Source organism: Astatotilapia calliptera, chromosome 22, assembly GCF_900246225.1.
Source record: "Astatotilapia calliptera chromosome 22, fAstCal1.2, whole genome shotgun sequence".
Taxonomy (NCBI): Eukaryota; Metazoa; Chordata; class Actinopteri; order Cichliformes; family Cichlidae; genus Astatotilapia; species Astatotilapia calliptera.
The window spans coordinates 2,287,461-2,310,679 of NC_039322.1; the positions used below are offsets into that span (position 1 = coordinate 2,287,461).

Consider the following 23,219-nt stretch of genomic DNA (forward strand, 5'->3'; position numbering starts at 1 on the left):
GCAAGTTCAAATACTCTGATGATGGGGAGTAGAGGAAAATCGGAGAGAAGGAGGTAGAGGGCAGATGGTGATTGGGAGAAAGGTGGAGGGGTGGAGAGGAGCGGGAGGCCGTTGGCTGTCGTGTCCAGCCGGCTGCTGCTGCTATTGCTCATGGCAACAAGATGGAAATCACTGCAGAATTCAGGCTGAGCAGCAGATGCAGCATCTCTAACTGCCCCCGTCTGTCTCTGCTTATCTCTTCTTATCTTATCCGTCCTTCAGTCGTCTTATCAGAAGTCGTCTCCGCTATCATTTGGATTTTCATGTATTCCCATGTATTTACATTTATTTGGATGTGCTGTTGTAGATCAGTTGATTAGTCCCTCAGGAGAAATGGAACTGCTCCACTGTTTCCTCTTAGTGAGCCCACAGTGGGCATGAAGGTTTTCCTTCATCCTTTTTACACCCTGGAGGGAAATCTAGACAGGTTCTCTGCTATCTGTAATCATTGCACGGCTCGTTGCACAGACTGACTGGGAATCATGGAAATGACAGAGTGTGCAGAGGCTGTGTACACACAGGTTCAAAGACCTGGGCTCAGTTTTTGTCTGTTGCTGTCTAATTTTTGTTTTAATCAGAAGTCAAATTCTCGCCCTGAAGCTTTGCTTCTTGTACTGATGGCAAAATGGGATTGTATTGTACAAAATGAGCTTTGTGCTGCGTTAATGAAGACTCGACACGAGTGATTGAGACCATAATCTCACCAGGAAAACATTTGCTTTACTCGTAAATCAGTGAACTAAAGTGTCATTTTCTCATAGATAGCTATGGGCCACAGTCGGACTTCTGATTAAAACGGCATTAATCGCCCCCTGCTGGCCATTAAAAAGACTGCAGGTTTAATGCTTTGTCCAGAAGCTTTGTCCATCTTTTATGTACACCTGTGAATTGATCCACAGGTGTTTCTGCAGTCTGTGGGGACACAACCAAACTGTCCCTGCAGGTTGGTTGTTTTGTCCTATAGTATCACATGTGTAGGCAACATTTGTGCTGTTTAAGCTGAGTCATTATATTCTTTAATGTTTCCATTATTAAAAAACCATAATGAAGTGTGACCTTTTGTTTTGTTCCCTTTATGTGCTTTGATGGTGTTGTTGCATTCTGGTGGTAATATTGAGGGTGATATCCTCAGGTTACTGGATTTGCCAACAGATCAGTCACTCACTAAAGCAAAATTGAGTTATTATCGTTTTTTTTAATTATTATTGTTATGAATTTATTCATTTCTAAAAAGCAGGTACACAATGAGCTTCAGCCTGTACCATGTACAGTATACCACATATGTGAAAATAAGGAGTTACTTCTTTTTGTGACATGAGGGACGTTAAGATAAAAGCTGTTACAGTAAAAACAGAACTTTTTTTGTGATAATAATAAATGGCCTGTATTTGTATAGCGCTTTACTAATAATACTTTATTTGAACAGTTTCCTTTATTGTTTCTAACACTAACATCGCCGTGGAGATGAGGTGCAGCTGGTGTCGACCTCCATCTCCCTACTTCATAGTGTGTTGGTGTGGTTGCCATAACAACCTGCTGCCAGGGACAATGATGTCCTTAAAGGTTCGGTTAGCTGTGTCGCTTTTTCTTTTTTCCAGGGCCGTGTCAGTATGTAAACACCTGGTAACTGGATCGGACAGAGCAGGAGAAGAGGGCAGGAAGGACTGTGATGAGAGGGAGAAGAAAGGAGAGGAGATGAAATTTGAGACAAAATAGACAACGAATTGAAGGAAAATGAGGAGAAATGGAAAGATGTTAAAAAGACTTCAGGTTTAACATAGGAACATGTAGCCTATGGAAATGCTCCCTGCTTAGAAAGGTTACTTGGTTATGTGAAAAACGATATCAGCAAAGCTCGGGACTACTTCCAGATTGAAGTCTGCTCACAGACCGATTGTCTGCTGACTGCATTAAATCCGTTGCTGACACGCTGTCAGAGCATCCGTATCCAGTCGGCAACCTAATTGTCGGCTATAAAAACTACAGGAGCTTATGAGCCACCAAAGGCAGTAAAGGCCAGATGTTGTTTGGGTTAGAACATTCCCAGTGTGTTTGGCTGGTTTTGGTTAAGCCGAAGGGTAAAAATTCCCAATGTTGAGTTTCCAAAGGACACAAATCCCAGCATCGTCTGGCTTTACAATTACAACAACATGAGAACAAATCAGTCAACCGCAGCTTCTTTGAACCACCTCTGATCTCACTCCAGATCAGCTGTTGCAACAGCTGTCACTCCTCCAGATGTTGTACCTGGAGACGTGCAGCCGCAGGAGCATCGGTGAGGTCCTGAATTGATGCTCGGTGATGAGGTCTAGCTCACCAAGTGTTTTCGGGTCATCCCGCTGGCGTTAGATGTGGTTGCAGTTCAGACTGGGTAAACAACTGAAGGGCAGCACAGCGGCTCGTGGTTATCAGTGCCGTGGTACCTCAGGGTTCAAACAGGGAGCTCTGCAAAAACATGCCAGAAACCCTCAAAGATGAGATTTGTAGTTTCAAGTGTTTCACTTTCTGGGTGAAATAAAAACACTCCTGTAGAAACTGGTAAGAGCATTTCTTTGACTTTAATATGTTTGTCATGTTAAATAATGAAGGGCCTTAGCCTGAATATTGTCTGAAACATTTGATTACAGCGTTTCCCCCATATTTAAAAAAAAAAAAAAAAAAAAAAGAGGAAAAGTCTCCAGGATTGTAATGAAACGAAATGTATTTGATTATTTTCCAAGCAGGCTTTCAGTTACTCAAACATATACGTCAGAAAATGCATAGATCTCTGTTTAGTGTGTTAACTGTAGCTTTGCTTTTTGCTTGTGTGGGTGTAAAGACCCAGGGTACTCCAGAAAAATGCAGGTTTAGATCGTAACCGTACTGTTACTAAAGTAAAATTTAGTTCAGCATTTACTAACTAGGTGCAGCAGAAGACTTTTTTTTTTTTTTTACCAAACAGCCTCGAGATGTTGGAGTTCCCTTTGAAGAACAGTCTCAGTTCTAAGGTTGCAGAAGTATTTGGACAGTTCTAACTAGGGCTGCCACGATTAGTCGACTAGTCACAGTTACGTCGACTATTTAAATCGTCGACGGCTGATTTAATAGTCGACGCGTCGTTTGAAGCTTTGTAAGATCACAAAAGACGCAGGAATAAGTAGCAGGATTTAAGAGTGTAATAACGGACTGAAACAGAAGATGGCAGCACTGCATGTACAAGGATGCCAGCTGCCGTTAAACCCTGAAGAAGAAGAAGCTTTGTCCCAGAATTCATAGCGCAGCCCAGCGCAGTAGTCAACAATGGCGGCAGCTAGTTAGTTTTAATATTACTCTTATTATTCTTTCTGGGTCATAAAATAAACGTTTAACATATTTTCAGCTGTGTAAACCTCAAATATCTGCTCAGTTTATCAAGACACCGCATATTTTCAAAAGCGCTCCGAGACGTCTGTTACCCACCAGGTCGATAGCGAGCCCGGGGCGAGGCTCATTAGAGCCGTGAGAACACCGGACTCCCGGCAAATCGTTTTCAAACCCACCGCCGTCTTTCGCTACTCAGGTTAAACATGATATATGAGTCACTTAGATAACTTAAAAATATTGTTGTTTGGCTTTTTTCAGTATTTTATTTGTTCCTGAGTAAATCAGTTTGGCTGAGATTAAAGTTATAGTTTTTACACAGCTGAATAAACGTCAAGCAGACAGCTGATTATCAGAAGTGTGAGATGCTCGAGAATTTACTCCGGTGTCCTGTTATATTTTAGATAGCAAGGAGTTTATTAAACTTCACCGAAACAATCTGCAAATTTCATTAAAATTTAATAAACTATCATCTTGTCTTTATTTTTAGTTAGCACATAGCTTAAACACTTCAAGCTGTAAGCTAATGATAGTTATATACGAGCAGCTGTACGTTTTACGTCCAATGGATGCATGATCTGATTAGTCGACTATCAAAATTTTTTACAGATAATTTTACCATAAAGTTTAATTTTGCATGAATATGCTGTAATATATTGTATAGTTGTATTTGTTTTCACTAAGCAGGACTGTAATGTCTGTATTTTTGTTTTAACGTTGTTTACTGTAGACAGGTTTATAGTGTAGGTGCTCGTTTTGCTATTTTTAAAGTGAATTATTGTCATTTTTTACTGACTGGGTTCAAATTGTCACCATTTTTTTTTTTTTCAGTGAAGTTCTGGCAGTTTTACCAAATCAAACAAACATGTTTATAAAAGCAAAACATAAGCAGTCACATGATGTTTATGATGGTAGGAAGTGCACAACTAAACGTCTATCAAGTGCTGCTGCTGGGAACTATTCAGTAAGCTATTATTATAAGTCATTTAAAAAACTGAGCAATATTATTGGGCAACCATAGTAATGTAACATGTTCCAGCAGCACCGGAGGCACCTGCATAATGACATTATTCTGCAGGTTCAGGGTTTGACCTTTTGTTCTTCACAAATCACATTATTTCCATAAATTAGTTTCCTTGAATGTCACCAGCATAACCACGAGCTTCAGCTGCTGCTGCCAAAGGATGCTTTAGAGAAACTGTCACATACGGAGCTGAATCTGAACGTGATCCAGTTGTGTTGGTGATGGTATGCTTGAAAAACGGTGAACTGCTGGCCTGTAGTCTCGTGATTCTTCTTGTTTTTAGTCTGTTTTATTGTACAAACATGATTTCTGTCGTAGATTTGACCAGATAAAAGGAAAATGATCTTACCTGTTGGGCTGCTTGTGTAATTGTTCAGCAGTTGTCTGTGCAAGTTGAAAACGTCGTGCTCTAGAGAGAACGTAATGAAGTGAATCCCTGTGGTCGCTGCAGTCAGTATCTGCAGTGTGTGTGTGTGTGTGTGTGTTGGTGGGGTTGAGTCCTCAGCAGATGGCCTTCTTTGGCAGCTCGTTGTTTAATGATATCATCTGAGGCGCAGGTGAATGATGTCATATCTGCAGTGTCCACATGCCAGCATTTTTAGGGTTTTCTTCAAGGTCACATAGAGGTCCAGAACTCGGACTCAAACTTTCGTTTAACCAAAATTAAAGTCCTTGCTCAGCATTTTTTTCCACATTTACAGGAAATCTCAACTGAGTTTAAGAAATCAGTGAATGTTAGGGACTATAGCTGGGTTTATATGCATTTAAAAAAAAAAAAAAGGTTTATAAAAACAAAAACCTTTGCACGCAGTCGCCTTCATGCAAACTCAAACCTGAGCCTGTGCATTTAGAAAGAAGTGACCCTTCCAGTCCTCATCGCTGCTGAAGGCTACATTGGTTGGTGATAGCAGACGAAAAAAAAGAAATCTTGGGTAATTTGCAAGTTACAACTTACAGCGCCCTCTAGTGTCCATGTGAATAATTGCCTGCAAAAGGTACAGTGGTAGCACATTATTAATCCCTCGGGTAGGTTCCTCTGGGACAAGAGCCTCCACATAACTTTGCTGGTGGTCTTCTACATTTTGCAGCTGTTACTGACACCAAGGTTCAGTCTTAAAAACGTGTGGAAAAAGTGCTCTGTGGGCTACTTTTGCTTGTGCCGCTGTCCTTCAGCTAGCTGTGGTAGACAAGAGTAACCGAACTGATGTGAAATGATAAAAACTGTTCGATGTGCTTCTCTTGCTGCAGGGTTGCACTTCATAGCATCAGTAGAGACACTCGGGGAGTAAGTAAATATCCATCGTCAGCGTAACGAGTAAGAAGCTTACCCTGAAAATGTTGAGAGAGTAAATACACTTATTTGCTCGTAGTTGCCACACTTGATCTCATCTCATGGGTTTTTCACTCATACATCAGGATCCTGCATCAGGATCCTGCAGGAAATCAGAGCTGCACCGCACAGCAAGCACTGTGCTTTAAAAAATAAATAAAGAAAAAGGAATCAAAATGGTTAAAATTAGAGATTGCTGTTTAAATTTTTTATGAAGCTAATCAGAGAACATGAATCCCTCTGTGATCAATAATTAATACTTCAAGACATCCAAATGTCTGTAAAATTAAAAATGAATTCGTGCATCAGAGTCGCACTCTCACCGAGCTCATGTTTTATTTGTTGTGTTATCGCTCTTTCACGTGTGAATCTCTGCAGACTACTGTGCTACAGTCACACTGCAATACAAATAAATGGAGCCACGGTATGGTAGAAATTTAAATATGACACAAATCTTTAACTTGCATCACATGAACTCACTAAACTCGCAGCATGATTATCTGCATCATTTCACATAACAAGTACGGGTAAAGGCAGCACTCACACTGTGGGACTCAGGATCGATTCTTTTAATCATTATTTTCTGCGAAACCTTTTTTGTAATCTTTCTGTTTTTAATTAATTGCGGCTAAATTTTGAAAAATATCTTGAATCATTCACAGACAGAAGTGTTTCCAGTAGGATTGTATTTTTAGCACTGATATTTCATCTTAAGTTGGATTAAAAGCACCATCGCAAACTCAAACATTTCCACGTGAGCGTCCCGTCACGTGGGATTTGAGTGAATTATCCCACTGCTGACTTGCACTACTACTAAAAGCACCAAAGTGTCCTTTACAGTGAGAACAAAGACTCCAGAAATGTTCTCTGGAAAACAGTAAAAGCATCAAGGTCGTGTTTCATAAACAGACATCACAAGAAATATTATACGGAGTGGGATGATGTCAGCAGGTTGAAGTGAGCTGGAGTTGGAGTGTTCGCGTTACTGTAAAACCAAACTGCCTGTTCCTCTGTTCCTGCTCCAAACTCACCATCCCAGCAGCCAAGTTACAGCAGTGTTGTATATCCTGTGCTCTGAGGTTTCTGCACCGCAGAGGTCAAACGTTCAGAAGTGTAGGCCGTGACATGTTGCTGCTTATGAGCCTAATACTGTTTTGGCTCTTGGTATGAGCCTGCCTGCTGACTGTGAGGATATTTAAAGGGAACAAATTGAAATCTCTGAACTTCGTGCTACTTCTTGTCTTTTTAACTGCCTTTTTCTTCCCTCTTGATCACAGTATAACATGTAATGTGATAACCACAGAAGCTTCGATGGTGCTTTTTCTCAGAAAGGGAACAGAAATCTGGACAGGTTGGGCTGTTAAGTGGTAATCCTCCCAGCCAACTGGAAAAGTAGCTGGAACTCAAAGCTGACATCATCTTCTTGTGTGAAATGCCCAAACTTGTCAGGTGTTGACAAAAGAAGAGATGGAGGGTCATTGGAGAGAGGTTCGGGGAATTAAAAATACCGTGTGGTATTTCAAACACTGCTAAAGGGAGTAGATAAATGACTAGAGAGAGTCTCGGAAATGTTCTGGCCAAAGCCACTTTGTAAATCATCCCAGTCCAGTCATGTCACAGTAGTCAAGACCCTGTCCTGTTATTTTTAGTCCTGGACTGAACAGTTTCAACGAGATCCAAAAAGCCAGTGAAGCCAGAGTACTGGGCCAAAGTCATAACCCAACAAGAACGACAGACGAAACGAGAGCTCGGTCTCGATTATTTTTTTAAACTCATTGTTTGTTTTTTGTTTTTGTGCATTTTGAAGCCTTAGGCTTTAGGTTGACTTTTGATTACCAGAAGTGACCATATTTAGGAGACAGCATGGACTTTCAGATGGCTCCAGCACAACAATCATAGCATTTAGCCCAGTTCAGTGACGTTTAATCATCAGACATGAGGTTAAATTTACAGGGCGATCGTGGCTCAAGAGTTGGGAGTTCGCCTTGTAATCGGAAGGTTGCCGGTTCGAGCCCCGGCTTGGACAGTCTCGGTCGTTGTGTCCTTGGGCAAGACACCGTTGCCAGTGTCCGTCAGCCTCGCCTCTGTCAGTGCGCCCCAGGGTGGCTGTGGCTACAATGTAGCTGCCATCACCAGTGTGTGGATGAGTGGATGGCTGGATGTGTGAAGTGCTTTGGGGTCCTTAGGGACTAGTAAAAGCGCTATATAAATACAGACCATTTACCATTTAAATCTTTGAAAAATGTAAGTTAAATTAAAAAGAATCCACAGTACAGCTGTCACAAACGAGGAAACACCAAAACTCTCATTGCACCTGGTTATCAACATGTTGAATTTCTGCTGTAGGCGATTTAAACATGGGAACCTTTGGGCATTGATTCACTATTGGAGCGAGCTTCAAGTATCCATTAGAGCAGCGTTTCCCAACCACTGTGCCGCGGCACATCAGTGTGCCGTGAGAAATGATCAGGTGTGATGTGGAAGATTATCTGGTTCCACCTGATTAGTACTCTAAGCAAGTAACGGGCAGAACGATGACATCCTCTTCCACTAGAGGGCAGTGCAACTACCTGCTCTAATTAAACGGGTTGCCAACTGACAATAAAACAGAAGACAAAGAAGAAATTACATAATAGTCTTGCTTTAAGACGATGCAGCGCGAAATAACAAGAGATAAATATATGAAAAGAAAAAGTAGTGGGTCTGACCTGGTCCTGGAGAAAATTCTGAGCCAGATGAAGGCCCAGCATGAGTGGTGGTCAGAAGAAAGCAAAAAGGTATACTGGGGGCAAACCAGCCAGTTCTGCTATACCTGCTGCGCATATCAATATGCTTTTTGTGACATTGTTGTTTGGTGGTGTGCTGTGTGAGCTAATGTGAAATATGTGCCGTGGCTCCAAAAGATTGTGAAACAGTGCATTAGAGGAACTCTCAGCAGTGAAAAACCTAGTGGTTAAAATCAGAACTACAGGACATGTAAGAAACTGGTAAATATTTTTGCCATAGTAATTTAGTAGACAATGAATAGTGGTTATAACGGCACCTCTAATAACTGTGAGCAGCCTAAAGCTCTGAGGATACGATCACTCTCGGAGTCGGACGCTTTTACTGCTCGAACACTTGCAGGCAGATGGAGGAAGAAGAGCTTTTATATGAGCTCCTACATTTGCTTCAAATGCCTGAGTTCTTTGTTCTTACTTATCCATCATTAAATCATCTCTACTGGAGAAAGTTCAGTTTTTAGCACGAGTCGGCTTCATTTTTCAGCCTGCAGGTTGACACTTAGCCTCGACTTGTTTTAGTCAAAGTCTAGCAGACAGAAAGCGGAACAATACTCCTTTAGTTTTGTTTTCTCTTCTTAATAACACAGCTTTACACAAAGACTTTGGAACTCTGAGCAAGTAGATATTCTTGTGCTGAGCTAAAACTCTGAAAGCACGGATGGTTTTTATCTGGCAAAATAAAAGCCATCCGTTTGGACTAATGGCGGTAAATTAAAACCAGTAATAATCAGCACTGGAAATGAGGCTCGTGTGCCAAAGCATTGCACAAGATGCCCACTTGGATATTCCTGCATTCTTTTCAGTATTAAAGGACTCAAATGACATCTTTCCGAGATGGTAGGAAACTGGTTTTGGGGATAAAAGTCGACTAAATGGGTTAAATTTGTGCTTCAATTGCAATAATGACTGAATTAGAAATCTGATCACAAAGCGAGGCCCCAGGTGTTCCTGCTTTAATGTGAGAGCAGAGCTGCAGTGACTGCCAGCAGCAGGAGCAGCAGCGTGTGGTCTTAAAGGGCTTCATTATGGTATGGCATCACCACGGCAACAGCAGCAGCTGCCTGCTTTGACGTCACGCAGAATGTGAACCTCTATAAGAAACATGTGCACAGAGAGACCGCAAACAGACCCGTGCAGGGATGTGTTACCTGTACGTCCTGGTGATATAAATGAGTGGTGATGTTTAGCAGCTGGAACAAGCGTTTGTAACAGCGCCTTCTAGTTAGACCGTTTTAGGGACGATAAGCTGCTCGTGCACAGATGGAGAAGCCATTTTTCATCGGTGCCTGGTGAAAACCATGCATCTCGTTTGGAGTGCTGCTTGAACTGGGCCAACACTCTGCACACTGGCACAGAGCACATCTCATTTCTTCCCACTAATGAATGTAATTACAGGTTTTTGTAGTGAAAGTGGAAAAGCTGAAAGGGAAGTTTGGATTTCTATGCCTAAAATAATCTGGCATCCATAAACGATTTTTACTGGGGAGTAGAAGCAGTCCAAATGTCGTTTGTTTTAATAATTTGTGCACATTATTATTAATAGATTGTACCTCATATAATATATATATATATATATGAATCATTCCACTGCAGATGTGTGAGTACCCTTAATGTATGTTTAACTAAAGCACAGTTTTTGGATAATACAGAGGTTATTGAAATGCCTGTTTTGTGCATGTTGACAAGACTGTCAAATACTATCAAACCATTTGAAAACACAGTCATCAGATTTTTACAGAGTTTAATTACAAGTTCTGAAACAATGAGAACACAAGGAGCCAATACTAAAGTGCCAAAAACTGCAGTTCCTCTAATGGCCACTTGAGGCTGTCTCTAAAAGTGAGTCGGTGGCCACTGACTCCTGTGTTTAAAATATCCAACGCAAAAATTAAGACTACTACAAAAAATGGTTTTGTTCTTTGAATTGTTCCTTTCTTTTCAACTGAACAGAGCAGAATGTTTTTGACTCACCTGTATAAGGTGTGAAGGAGCCTAAAGATAGTCTGGGGTGTGGCCTCTTTTGATCAAGAAGTCTAGTGCTTCAGTTCTTTTAGGATTTAGGTTCTCTTGGGATTTTATTGGTATGTTAATTAGCGCTAGCACTCATAGTTTGCTTGCTAACAAAGCTGGTTGATGACTCCACCCTCTCGTCACTTTTGGCTCAGAAATCGAGAAAGTGAGTGAAATTGTGCACGTCACTTTAAGGCTTGAAAACAAAGCTTTTAAAAGTGTACAGGATGCTGACCTTGAAACTGAAAAGGAATAAATTTGAGTCACCAGGTAAAAACAGGGATATTTTGATGTTATTGGTAATCATGCATGTCTGTTTCTGTCTGTGCAGGCAGACACGAATATACCTGCTGTGTGAGTCACTCAGAGGGTGCGTTTGAATTATTAAGCAGGGGCACCCAGCAAGTGAAGCTCTGTGTTCTTTTCATCTCCTAAACAAACTGCTTCTAATTAGTCATGAATACCCCCACTCCCCACCACCCCACACCCACCCTGCTGTCCACCCCCATCTGATATGGCATCAAAAAGAATAACTAAGCACTCTTTTCTGGCTGTAATAATAATGATATTTTATTGCATTAAGCGCATCGTGATTTCCTTATTTGTGTATTTCTGCATGACTTTGGAAGAATTCATTTAAAAAAGTTTAGGGAAAAGAGTTGCATTTTCACAAACTGAAACAAGAAGGGAAGAAAACGTCGACCTGGTCCGATCGCTGAAAAGCAAAGACCCATTCGCTGGAGTGTTCGTCCCTCCCGAGAGCGGCGGTTGTAGCGGTGGAGGTTACCAGCAGGAGGTCGGAGCCATTTGTAAAGGTTGAGCAGCTGTTAAATAATTCACAGCTACTCTGTCACACTGCAGAGATGAACTCTGTGTACACTCTGTCACTCTCAGGCAGCTTCACTTCATCCTCCTTCACTGAATTTGTCATGTTATTCCTTTGCATTTACCCATAGACACTCTTCAGCTGTCACTCTAAACGGGAGACCTGCTCTGCTCATTTCCACCTCCATGTTTTTATTCTTGGACTTTCTAGAACAACTTATTCATCTTATACTGTTCCTTGATGCAGCCAATCCTCTATCTCTATATCTGTTTTGCCTCTCTGTAGCTTTCTTATGATTGGCTGCCCCTCTCAAACAGAACATTATAACAGCAGGTAACGGTGGATATATGACAGGAAAGAGAGGAAAAGCATATGTCACTTTTAAAGCTGAATCAAATAACTAGTTATTTAAATCTTGTCTAACTATGAAATGAGCGCTGATGCACTGTTGCATCCTGAGTCTTGGAGCACAGTTGTGTTACTGTGTTATTGAGGGTATGACACACTCTTCACCCCCATCATAGTGATTTACAGTAAACTCATTATCATGTTGCTGCTCGTCATAGATGTTGAATGTTTCTTTGAAGTTTCTGGCTTTAGGTTTTGTAAAACTAGAGTGTTATCAGCAGAAAACACCCAGCTTCATCCCGCCCACACCTGACCACCAGGTAGTTTGTATAGATGACTGTGGGGGAGCGGTGAGAAGGCTTACACAAAGGTAACCTAATGTGCCAACTGTTAAGTGTGTGTGTGTGTGTGTGTGTGTGTGTGTGTGTGTGTGTGTGTGTGTGTGTGTGTGTGTGTGTGTGTGTGTGTGTGTGTGTGTGTGTGTGTGTGTGTGTGTCATCTCCAGGGAGCAATGGGAGGATCAAAGTGTGTCTGGCTTAACAGACACCAGCCAATCAGAGCTGAGAGAGAGCTGCCCAAACATGCTCTGGGTAGTTAAAACAGTCAGTGTGTTCATACACACAGGTGTGTTGTGCGTTGTGAACTGGCAAAATTACCCCTGTTGTCATAGACCCCCCACACAGTTTGTACTGACACAACACTCACACACAAAGCCTCCTTTAAAGTGGAACTTTTGTGCTTTTTGTGGGTTTTTTCTTATTCGTTGTCATATTTATCCTGTTCCAGTGGTCGATGATCTTATTAAGCATGGCCAGAGTTTTAAATAGTGAGATCAGTGTTTGTACGAGTGATCCCTGCGGGCTGAAAGCTCAGTTTCACTTAGTTTGCAATTCTTTCCTCTGTTTTCCCTTTTCTTTGGACCTGTATCAGAAGCCCCGCCCACATTCTGGTTAAGAGGGGCAGCCAATCAGAAAACAAAAAGCCAGCACAAAGGGAACAGAGCTAAAACACTGTTTTCACGACAGAGATGATGCTCCGAGGGGCTGCACCGAATCCCAGAGTGAGATAAATAAAGGTTATCTTGAACTGGGAACCATACAAAGCTGCTCCAGCAGAGTCCAAGAACTAAAAAAATATGGAGGTGGAAATGTGCATACGGCCCTTTTAGTAAGTTCTGGTCATACTGGTGTGCACAGCAGTGGTTCTCCATCAGTCTCAGTCTTTTGGAAAGATTAGTTTGTTAAACAGCAGACGAGCAGCGCTGGCCGCTGCCTCAGACTGTCTGCGTGTGTAATTAGTGTTAAGTGCTTTCTGTATACGGAGATAAGGTGGAGCTACAAAGACACACTCTCTCCGCACACTGTTATTATCTCTGCCTGTTTGAATCTCTTCCTTTTTCTTTCCTCGCTGAAAGCTTTTCTGTCTGCACTCTAGTAACTGCTGTTTACTGTCAACACATCCCAGTTTCACTGCTGCGACTCTGCCGCTGCTGATAATTACAGTCAGACCCGTTAAGACGCCGGCACATTTTCTTTTGCATGAATTATTGTACGATTTAAAGAATGGTAAATGGTAAATGGCCTGTATTTATATAGCGCTTTACTAGTCCCTAAGGACCCCAAAGCGCTTTACATATCCAGTCATCCACCCATCCACACACACATTCACACACTGGTGATGGCAAGCTACATTGTAGCCACAGCCACCCTGGGGCGCACTGACAGAGGCGAGGCTGCCGGACACTGGCGCCACCGGGCCCTCTGACCACCACCAGTAGGCAACGGGTGAAGTGTCTTGCCCAAGGACACAACGACCAAGACTGTCCGAGCCGGGGCTCGAACCGGCAACCTTCCGATTACAAGGCGAACTCCCAACTCTTGAGCCACAATCGCCCCGAAGAGAAAGAACTAACAGTTTCTTAGATTTGAAGCAAAGGTGCCAGCTCATACTGCCTGCAATTGAGCAATAAGGTTTCATGTCTGAATAATGAACATTAATCACACTTTTTGGCTTTAATGACTACTCCATGTGCTGGAAGAGGAATTTGTAGCATTTTCTTCCATTAAAAGAAGTATTAGGCTCTCATATGTGACCTGCAGTTCTGACTTTCACCACTAGGTTCACTCTGCACGTCCTTGATTGAGGCTGGCCCCAAAAGCGAGTCAGTACGCTCACAGTCCCATGTTGGTTTTTTGTTTGTTTTTTGCTTTTTAAAAGCTCGGCTTCAGCTGTGTAAATAGCATGTTTACAGCTAACAGTTGGTCTCTGTGAAAGGCTTTCCCTCCACACCATCTGTAGGCAGACAGAGTTTCGTCACCCGTTTCAGTACTGTTAAGATTTCAGATTATTGGTATCTGTACAGACTGATAATCAACCCATAGTTTAGTGCTAGCCCTCACCTATGTTAATCTGAACCACCGAACTAGACCTCTGAAACATGTTTGTGGTGTTGGTGCCTTCTGGAGTGTCTTTAATGGCTTACTGTGTCGTACAAACTTTAAGATACAACCGTGCTCCAGTGTTGTCGAGTGAAATGCTAGTGTTTACTGATTAGCGAGTATCTGTTGTGGGTTGAAGCTTGTTGATGCAGCTCTCTCTTCAAGCTTGTTGAAATAGCTGACAATCCTACTTCTTGTCCAAATATGGTCACATCAGGCAACAAAAACTGAACCTAGCGATGCCCAAAATACCAAAGTTGAGACATCAAAATGTGGAGTCCCAAACCAGGGGGATGACAACATGATGGCTGTGCCTGGTTTTACATGCAGTTTGAGTGTAAAGTGATCGAGTGGGGGATGAGACTAGAAAACCACTGGTAGTCCATTTCCACACGCTGGGTTTGTCTCGCAGAGAGAATTAAGTCATGAAATCAAAAATGCCCCCAAACATGGTGAGTGCATTTATTTGAGTTCCACCAACATAAAATGATAAACGAATGTTGTTCTTATAGGAGAAGAACCTGATGAGAGTAATAAAAGATGTGCTGTGGCCAAAAATTCCAATCTGACTCAGCTGTTCGATTGCAGACACTGCTGGACACAATGCACAACAACAATGATGGAAAATTTCACATATGCAAACAATATTTAAGGAACTATAAAACGCAGAATATGCATCCAAGATATTGAATATCAGATAAGTAATAAAAACAAATATTCATTCATGGCCTGAATAGGTGAAGGAACACTGCACCAACCCTGAACCGCCGACCTTAAAGCTCTGCACATCAACTCCGAGCATGTTGTTAGTGCTCAAAGTGCAGCTTAAACTAAACTACAAAAAATATAATAGAACAAACCAATGATGATGGCGGTGTTTGCTACCTCGTCATTAAATTCCATCTAGGGATGGGTACCGGTATCATGGCACCGGTTCAGACATAAACGGTAGTAACCAGACCGAAAAGCAGCGCACATTTCAGTGCTTTATTTCGGTGCTTTTTTTTCCTGAGCTGTGATACACTTTAGATTCTAGCCAATCATTTTACGTTTCCAAGGATAGTAGGCGGGTCCAGGTACGTACGATCTTTTAGAGCAGAGCTACAGATTAAAATGCCCAAGGCGAAGCGGTCAAAAGTCTGGCTGTACTTCACAGCAAAATATGCAAACTCAGCAGCAACAAGTGCTTTAAGCTGATACTGTGATACTGTCAAAGGAGGTAACACCTCGAATCCGATGAAACACCTGGCGACGCATAGCGTTTTTTTAAAAGCCGAGAAATGCGCTGTATTTTATAGCTTGCTGCGAGACCTCACACCGAGCACATCTACTGTGGTGCCTGTTATCGGACCCAGAGTTAGCAACATCCCCCAGAAACCCAAAGAATAGAGTCCTGGCCCCTAGCCCTGCCAGTGTAGCAGAAATGATGAGGATGATGATGCAGCAGCAGCTGTTCTTCTCTGCGTGAGGAGCTTAATGTTGTTTGTGTGTAATTTACGTTGAGTAGGCTAACCACGTTATTACATTAATGCATGTAAGGTGAACTAGCAAACATCATCATAGCTACATGCGGCTGTCCTCTTGTTTGATGGCAGATACTCCCTTCACCCTGGCCAAAAAGGCTAAAATGACCAAAGGAAAAAGAGGAAAACAGTTAAACATGAGAGGTTTTTGGACAAAGTTTGTGTTTTTTCCATTGTTTAAGCACTGCTTCCAGCCAAGAGTGATACCATATATGCCCCATAGCTGCAGAAAAGGCTAACGTTGTTATCTTTTTACAAAAAACCAGCTGAACATGAGAGGTTTTTGGACCAATTTTGTGTTCTCCATTCTTTAAGCACCAGTTTGAGCACCGTTTAAGCACCGGCACCGTTTCAAAAGTACCGATTTGGCACCGGTCTCGGATAAAGCCTAAACGATACCCATCCCTAACTCCATCCATCAGTGGAGGCAGATTTCAAACCATCAAACATTTGTAATAGTGACTGCGACACCTGCAGTGGAAAAGAAAAATGATCTCGATGTGACTTTTGACCACAGATGTGTTTTTATGTCGCAGCAATTGCACCACAGGCTGTGTTTTCTTACTCGGGCTGCAAATCTGTGAAATTGCACAGAAGCTGCTGCAGCAACACAAGAGGCAACAGCGTCTTTACCAGAGAGGTCGAACTCTGAAGTGACACAAGCTTTTAGCATTCAGACACCGCTCCCTCTCTGTTGCACGCAAGCACGCACGCACGCACACACACACACTCAGAGGGCAGTGGGTGTACACCGTGAGCCTGCCAACTCTTTCAGACTACAGATTAGCGGTGAAATAGGAGCTGTGGTTTCGCTTGAGGGGCTGGCAGCAGCTCGGGTCAAACAAATCAAACGCTCACTTTGCTTTGTTTTAGTCTCAGTTCAAAGTGTGTGTGTGTGTGTGTGTGTGTGTGTGTGTGTGTGTGTGTGTGTGTGTGTGTGTGTGTGTGTGTGTGTGTGTGTGTGTGTGTGTGTGTGTGTGTTGGCTGAAATCTTTCAAAGATGGGGACGACAGCGTTGGACGCTGTTTTAAAACGTTGGATTAAAGAGCGTCTGATATCAGCCGATCTGGTTTCTGCATTCCTGTTTCTCTGTACATCGAAGCAGGTTTCCACCTGTCTCACGTGTGTGTGTGTGTGTGTGTGTGTGTGTGAGGCCTAATGGCTGTGAGGTCGGTTGGTCCCTCTGTCCTCTGAGTTGTTTCATTCATTCTGTTTTTGCAGCTGTCAGAGGAACAACGAAACTGTCCATCTCGTCCATAAATATCTCCACAGATATTCACCTCATTGAGCGAGCTCCTCAGAGGCAGATAAATTGGCCGCTTTGGTTGTGCAATAGTTCACCGACACATGGGAGTTGTAACGAGACCGAATGATGCTGTGCTTTAAATGTGCAGCATTTGGAGAGCTGTCAAAGTTTAGGATGGCTCACAGAACATTTTCCACTCGAGCTAAAATGTCTTTCTAGGATTTTTACCAGGATAACAAACCAAGATTTCTCTTGCTGTCATTGAATTGTTAAACATTTGTAGCTGGGAAACTCTGGTTTGTCATTTTAAACAGCTTTGATTATACTTCTAATCTTTCATGGGTTTTTTGGAAGGCGTGACTGCTCCGTGGTCATAATGTCCAGGTCGCTGTAACAAACGAAACCCTGATAACCGGGTGGTATGGAGCTTGCCATCACCAGTGTGTGATTGTGTGTGTGAATGGGTGGATGACTGGATGTGTAAAGTGCTTTGGGGTCCTTAGGGACTAGTAAAGCGCTATACAAATTGAGTACAAGACCTCCAACATCTCGGTGTAATCAGTCATCTCCTGACTGCAAGTTTGATCCACGGATGTCCCACCTCACATTTGAAAGCACCTGCAGCCAACACGTCACTGCCTGATGCCACAGCGCAGCTTCAGAGGCCTCGTAGTGTCTACGTCTCGATGGGTCAGAGCTGCTTTACTCACATGGCAGAGGTAGAATTACACTGAAGGTGTTGGTGGAGGCATGTTAAGGTGAGATGCAATATTCCTGACTTCTGTCTGATAGTCACAGCTGTGATTATAGGCACGAATGAATAACTACACATGAATTCATGAATTCATGAATTCCAGGTCCTAGGTTAACCTCCTAGGACCTGGTGTCCACATATGTGGACGTCACATTTTGGGTTGTCTAGACCAAAATACTAAAATTTGCTCTACAAGGGCCTGATATCCTCGTACGAGGACACTATACTGCCACTGTTCTATCGAAATTTAAAACGAATGTCCTCATATGTAGATCTCATTTTTCTCAGAAACAAAAATCTGGTAATTTTTACATTCATCAGGTCCCATCAGAGAATTAAAAATGCCATGAAAGCGTTCGGGGAGGTTAAAGGAGATTTTGAGAATCTTTTTTTAAAATGTCAAACTCTTCAGCATTTTTTGAAGCCACTTTATAAAAACAATAAGTCTTTCTTTGTTATGATACACACGTTTTTATAAGCAATGTTATTCTGATGAACTCGACCTTTTTTCTTAATAGTGGAACACTTGGAGCGAACACGTGCCACGCGCTCAGTTTTCCTTCCTGCTCAGCGTTCCTGCAGCGGCTCACTGAGCCGCGGTCGGAGCAGCTGACAGGACGGCAGCTGTCTCACCGCTGATGACTGACAGTTATCAGTGTCCGTGACAACCCCGCCCCGCCCCCGTTACAACCGTGTCGGGTCAGCAGATACGACCGCAAAAGGCGCAAACCGTACGACTGCCTGCTGGAATTAGATGACTGAAAATAAAAAATAAAAATAAAACAGCAGATGATGCAAACCAACATGAACTCTTAAAAACATCGTTAAATTGTTGCTGCTCATCTTGTTGCGTTCTATGAATCCCAACAGCAGCAAACAGCTTTCCAACCTCAGGACGTGACGAGAGAGGGGAGGTGTTATTTAAAGAATCTTAAGCCTTTACTGTATCTCTCTCTCTCACACACACACACACACACACACACACACACACACACACACACACACACACACACACTGCAGAAAGCATCCTAAGACTGCAGCCCTATGTTGGCAGGCATCCTTGGATCGCTCCCCTCCCCACTTCTGTGTGTGGTATTCCAGGACTGTACGACCCCGGTCGCCCCTCCGTGAGATGTGAGGAATTCTGTTTACTCCCTAAAAACACTCCCACTGCGTGTGTCCTCTATCCCAGTTAGGAGAGGCGATTTTGAAAGCTTAAAGATGGAGCAACGACGCTTGAATGTGATCAGATCTGGTGCTGCCACATTCATCGATAACAGATATTCAGACTTTTGCTGCACGTTTTCTTATTGTCAGCGACTTCATAGCTTCTCATCCAAATGCCCCACAGCCTTTAGGCTAAATATAGAAGTTCAGGTAATGCATCATCTTGTTTCTGTCTCCATGGTTCAGGAAGCCAGACCTCAAGAAAATTGTGAAATTTTTGCACGTTTAAAAAATCAAATGGGCTGAACTCAAAGCTGCACTCATGATATTTCTACTGCAGCGCTCCGTACAAACAGAAGCTCTCACATAAAAAGAGATCAAAGACATCAAGATGTTTGTGTGCTGTGGAGTACTTAATGGGAAATATGAGTTCTTTGTTTCCATTTGAGCTCAATGTGACCTTTGTGACGTGTGGCTAATTGGCAGGAAGTTGGTATTTCGTGCCTCTGCATTAAAGAGATTGACAGCGAGCGACACGTTGACACGTGAGACGTATTGAAGTTGTAAAGTGACCTTGGCTATATGCAGAGAGCGATGCTGACTGATGCAACCACCAGGCAACACCATGCGCCTGATTTAACGCTGCCCATCACCTGATTACTTACTTCTGTCACGCAGCAGCAGACTGACAGGAGAAGCTGAAGTTTTGTGGGACCTTTTAAATGATTTTTGACTTCTTTACGGCTTTTGTGCCGAGTGTGAACTTAATGGCATCACAGCTGTGGTCATGTGTGTGTGTTACTGACAGGCAGCAAGGGAAAAAAGAGTGAAATCAAAGTGCTAATGTACGGTGATGCCAAACTCTGGGGTTTTGCGGATTAAAGAAGCTGCTGGGATTGCACCTTCATCACATATTGACAGTTTAGTCATAGCAGCCTGCTCTCTGAACTTCCATCCATCCATCCATCTTCTTCTGCTTTATCCGGGGCCGGGTCGCGGGGGCAGCAGCCTAAGCAAAGAGGCCCAGACCTCCCTCTCCACAGCCACCTCCTCCAGCTTATCTGGGGGAACACCAAGGCGTTCCCAGGCCAGCCAACAGATATAATCTCTCCAGCGTGTCCTGGGTCTGCCCCGGGGCCTCCTCCTAGTGGGACACACCCAGAAAACCTCGCCCAGGGGGCATCCTTGTCAGATGCCCGAACCACCTCAGCTGGCTCCTTTCGATGTGGAGCAGCAGCTGCTCTACTCTGAGCCCCTCCCGGATGGCCGAACTTCTCACCCTATCTCTAAGGGAGAGGCCAGCCACCCTTCGGAGGAAGCTCATTTCTGCCGCTTGTATCCGCGATCTCGTTCTTTCGGTCACTACCCACAGCTCGTGGCCATAGGTGAGGGTAGGGACGTAGATCGACCGGTAAACTGAGAGCGTCGCTTTTACACTCAGCTCCCTCTTCACCACGACGGACCGGTGCAGCGTCTGCATTACTGCAGCTGCAGCCCCAATCCGTCTGTCGATCTCCGGCTCCCTTCTCCCATCACTCATGAACAAGACTCCAAGATACTTGAACTCCTCCACTTGGGGAAGGAACTCATCCCTGACCCGGAGTGGGCACTCCACCCTTTTCCGGCTGAGAACCATGGCCTCAGATTTGGAGGTGCTGATCCTCATTCCCGTTGCTGTGAACCGTTCCAGTGCGAGCTGGAGGCCCTCACCCGATGAAGCCACTCTCTGAACTTACAACTTTAAATTATTGTGTACTTAAACCACATTTTTGAGAGTTATTTTTATGTGAAATTTCCTTACAAACATCCCATCCTAAAATAATAATTTGTAATTATTTTGTTATGCACACAAGAAGATCCAGATTTTGCAGTCGCGGTAAAGGTGGAGGCACTTTTTAACAGATTTGCACATTTGCTGCCTTTTTTAAAGAGTAAGTTTCCTGTTTGTTGCTCTCAAAGGTCAGAGTTTGGGTACTTTTCTCTTTTTTGATGTAACTAAAAACTGATCTGAGTTGGTCAGAAAACACGAGTAAGAGCAGCTGACAGCATTGCCCAGATGATCCTGCTGTAGCTACAGGTAAACCCACAGAGAGACCAACCCACAGACAACTGAATGCACTGCTGTCACTACAGCAACTGAAAGGAACAAAGTACTGAAACCGTTTTACTGCGATTCAGTCAGAAACACTTTACTGTCATTGACAGTGCGGCAATGCATCAAAAACTAATCTAGTAAACTCAAGAACAGAGCGGACATCAATATGATATTAGATATGACACCAATTATAATTACACTTGGCATGAAATGAAGACACTAAGGGGATGTGGGTTGCAAAGCGGGTTGCAGATACACTGGAATTGGGGCCTAAGGCAGTCCAAAGGGTGTAAATTCTATATAGGGTCTTCTCTGTGAATGTGTGCAAGGGTATGAGCTGATGTTTAGGGTCTGTGGGTTGGATGTGACTTCTTGGCCTGTTAGAACTGAGGCTACAACGTGGTTTAGCTTTTAGTATTTCTTTTTCTTTATTTGTGTTTTTTGTTGTTTGCACCGTAACACTTGGGTTTGGGATTAAAGAAGACGAGCAGGGTCGTTGAAGTCTTTGTTTCCTTTTAATTTTCACTTCAATCTTCCAGTTTTCCTTTCTTTTTCTTCTTGTATCCCATCTTCTGTCCTCTGCAGCTCCAGTTGTCGTTGTTTTATTCTTTTTCCTCCTCCTTCATGCTCCAGTTCTCAAAAATAGCTCCCTAGTAGTAACGTCCCTGTAGCAACAAGACAAGAAATATAGTCTCGTTCTACAGGACACTGATTTACTGCCCGTGTGTGTGTGTGTGTGTGTGTGTGTGTGTGTGTGTGTGTGTGTGTGTGTGTGTGTGTGTGTGTGTGTGTGAGAGATGCTTCAGCTGCTCCAGTTCCTCAGCCCAGTTCCACCAGTGTTCGTGTGGAGCTGCTCCTGTGGGAATGCGATGGCTGAGCTCACGTCCCAGTCGGATGGATTTAAATTCCAGTCTTAGATTCCAGGTCACCCACTGTTCACTTCAACACCGCGCTGACGCGGCTCAACATCCGCTGGTTAAAGTGTCGAGAGCGCTCGACAGCGAGGTTCTCGTCTCGGAAAAGTCGGTCAGGAATCTCGATTTTTAAATTGGGGTTGAAAGTGTGCGTGCTGGATTAGAGTCGTGCCCCAGGACACTTCCCAAAAAGTTTTTCTGTCTTTTACCCAGAAAGCTGCCGATGCTTGTGATTGTCGTTTGTGGCGCTGAAAGCTGAAGTTGTTTAAAAAGTATTTCAATGACGTCCAACATGAAGGTCAAACATCATCCAGGAGTTCGTTGAGTAAAATCAAGTCTTTCGCTGTTTTATTCAGTACTAAAGATGCAAATAACCTAATTCAAACGGAGCCAAATAAACATTAGCATAAACTCAAATATCAAAGAACTCTGTTTGAGTCCAGAGTCCACGAATGCACCAAATCCTTCCTCGTTGTGTTCCCAGAGTAGAAAACTTCGGGGCCGTTCTGTCTGCAGAGCAGCGTCTCTGTCTGACCTGCAGCCGGTTCGCTCTGAAGCTCAGACAGAGACGCTGCTCTGTCCCACTGAATTGGGTCAGCTGGGTCTCAATAACACACACACACAACACAGGGCCCGAGTGAGAAGTCGGGTCAATCAGCTTCCACTTAGGGCTGAAAAATCTCAAGTTAAACTCCAACAGGACGAGTCTTCAGTTACCTGGACAGATATCAACAATCATTCACTAAATTCAACCCACATCACACAGGAAAAAGATCACACCGCCACATCAACCACAGGTAACAAAAGCTCCTCTTTAAAGGCAAATAAAGGTCATGAGTAAAATCAAAGTCCTCATAAACCAGGATATTTAGTGGCCTGTATTTATAATTCCAGAAAGTCTTCATTGTCTATGACCTCTTTGAAAGAGGAATATGGTCAACTGCAGCAGCTCGCAGTGTAGAAGAGTAAGTGCTTAGCCATCGGGTCGCTAATGTCGCCTGTGTGTTTGGTGCAGTTGTGTTCTGCTCACCTATCCTGCAGCTTTTTGCTTTACTAATGCTAAAGAAACTGCAGCTGTGACGCTCTAGGCTGTGGATTACAAATGAAGTTTTACAGTTAATAAAATAATTCATAGTTTTTGCTATAGATTATGAGATGACAGGGACGTACAGGAGGAAAGACCCTTTCCTGAGCTCAAGCTACTAATAACACTCAATAATATATCAAAGTGAGAATGTCCATACTAGCTGTCGTCTGAGTTTATGTGACGTACTAATAGCACTGATTCATCAACATGTAAGCAGCGTTTTACTGTTGAGGCTCTGCTGTTTTTATCTACCAGATAAATCTCAGCTGTTCTGAGATGAGAAATGAGAGAGAAAA

The 23,219-nt window shown here is 43.2% G+C and overlaps 1 protein-coding gene across 2 annotated transcripts in view; it reads left to right on the forward strand.

The window, feature by feature from the left end:
• Positions 1-23,219, forward strand: part of LOC113014793 (MTSS I-BAR domain containing 1) — a 69,477-nt gene that overhangs the window by 18,116 nt on the left and 28,142 nt on the right. The window lies entirely within an intron of this gene.